Source organism: Mastomys coucha, unplaced genomic scaffold (assembly GCF_008632895.1).
Source record: "Mastomys coucha isolate ucsf_1 unplaced genomic scaffold, UCSF_Mcou_1 pScaffold12, whole genome shotgun sequence".
Lineage (NCBI taxonomy): Eukaryota > Metazoa > Chordata > Mammalia > Rodentia > Muridae > Mastomys > Mastomys coucha.
The window spans coordinates 11,551,709-11,553,961 of record NW_022196894.1 but is presented as its reverse complement, the minus strand read 5'-3'; the positions used below and the strand labels follow the sequence as shown (position 1 = coordinate 11,553,961).

The 2,253-nt window shown below is 40.1% G+C and overlaps 1 non-coding gene across 1 annotated transcript; it reads left to right on the top strand.

Moving 5' to 3' along the window:
* Positions 1-593: 593 nt before the first annotated feature.
* On the top strand, positions 594-700 carry LOC116086642. The gene has a single exon (XR_004117023.1). It is a non-coding gene; the product is annotated as a U6 spliceosomal RNA (small nuclear RNA).
* The last annotated feature ends 1,553 nt before the right edge of the window (positions 701-2,253 follow it).

The window sequence follows — 2,253 nt, the reverse complement described above, 5'->3', positions numbered from 1 at the left end:
CATGAATTTGAAAAACTATTCTAGATTTACTAGGAAGTAGTATGTTCTTTTCTACTTTTCTATTTTCCTATTCTCAAAAATTTGTATTTGTATACCTTCAAGAGACCTTACTAGAGAACTCTTATGCCAACACATATATGTGAGTTAAACAAATGAAGGATAAACATGACAAAGAACAACTCATATTTTACCTTGAAAAGACAATGGTTAAAGATAATTTGTTACTAAACCTTTGGTTTCCTTACACTTTGTATTTTCTTAACACTGAATAACTTGAAGACATACATAGTTCATATTGCAGGAAATATTAAGAGAGCGGCATTTTCCTTCATTACACCAAGCTACTCTTACCCCCTGAGTCCTCACCAGCCAGTTTTTATCTTGTGAAGACTCTCTGACTCAGAGCTCCAAAATTTCTCCAATCAGCTCACTAAGTTCCCATGGTTGATACCATGCCAGCCCCATGCTTCAAAACCTCCGTGGCCTTTGTGGTGCACATCTGGCAAACCCATGCTTTTCTGCTGTACCTTTCTCTCTTGAACTCAGTCAAACTGGTGCATGAAGGAAAACACCACATAAACTTAGTTCAGAAAGTACTCACTTTGGCAGCACACATACAAAAACTGGAATGATACAGAGAAGATTAGCAAGGCCCCTACGCAAGGATGACACGCAAATTCGTGAAGCATTCCATATTTTTTGTAGGTATTGAAGGGGGGGAGGTCTCTGGGAGGAGTGGTGATACAAAAGGGAAACAAGAATGTGATTCAATTCTATTTACTTAAAATATGTTTTTAAATGTTAAAAAATTCAGATAAGTTGAAATCATGTAACTTTTCTCATCATGATGCAATAAAAGTTTAAAAAAAAACTTAGTTCAGAAACAATGGTAACTCAATTGCTGGGTGTAACAATTAGAATTCTAATCTTGTCAGCCATATTAAATCTAAATTCTCCAGTGGCAAACCCTGGCAGATTTGACATATAAATGTCATTTAGATACTAGTAGCTAAATCTTGCCCTCTCTCTATCCCTGCCCAAAAAGCCCCTAACTCTTTCCTGTTTCCTCTGTCCTACCCAGAAGTCCCGCTTACTTGCCCAGTGATTGGTCACTTTATTCATTCAGGGGAAGGTTCACAAGAAGTCACCTGAGTATGTGACTCATTCCTCATTCCAGATAGCCCCTCCTGGGAAATTAACATCAAAATATAGGCATCACCAGGGGCATCCGCAACAGGTTCATATGAAGCTCTTGATGCAGGACCACAAAGATGGATCACTGTGTAAAGGTTCTTGCTATCAAAACAAAGCTGAGTTCAGTCTCAGAAATTCACATAGTGGAAGGAGAGAATTGACTTGTACAAACTGTTCGCAGATTTCCATACAAGCACCATGGCATGGAACATCCTTGTATGGGTGGTAACGATGCTAAGGTCCTGTTCCCCAATTGGTTCTTGATCTGTCAGTAAAGAAGCCATGGGCCAATTGATGGGTGGAAGGGATAGGTGGGACTTCTGGGTTCCTAGAGGCAAGTAGAGATGAGGGAGAGTTCATCATGCTTTGGAGACAGAAAAGCCAAGGAGCTATGTGAGATCTCAGGAGGAGTGGAGACCTGAGGCTGCTCCTACAAGCTGGTGCTTGGGGATATAAATGAGCAACTAAAGTTGAGGGCAGGTGGAGAGCTATAGAGCTAAGAATATTGATAAGGGTATGCTTTTCCTGGTGGGATATAGTAGTGCCCAGCAGTTGTGTCAAGGCAAGTTGAAAATTAACAACTGTGTGTGTCTGTGTAATTTATCTGTGGATTCAAAGGAAGCTGGTTGGTGGCTGGTAGCATGGCCTGTTCCAGGAGCTTCAGAGCTTAGGTGGGGTAGGAAAAACTACATGCAACACATTCTCATACAGTAAATAAATAGATATAGAGAGACAGACAGACAGACAGACAGACAGAGGGACATAGAGATAGACAGAAATATTTTAAAATAAAAGAAAGACTGTTGGTGCAAACCAATCTTTGTTCATCAGCTTTGATAAAGAACCTTTCTTCCATGTTTCTTCCAGTCCTTGATCAGAGAACTTGAGGAGTTTCATGCTGAGCTCTTTTGATGGTAACTTTACCATTTCTTTTTCCAGGTCCAAGTCCACATTCTAGTACCCACTATGGTTGCTAGGCATGCTATATAAATTATAATAACTATCACACAAGATCCACAGTGCTTTTGGAGGCAGCACCTACTTTGTTTGCCTCCTGTT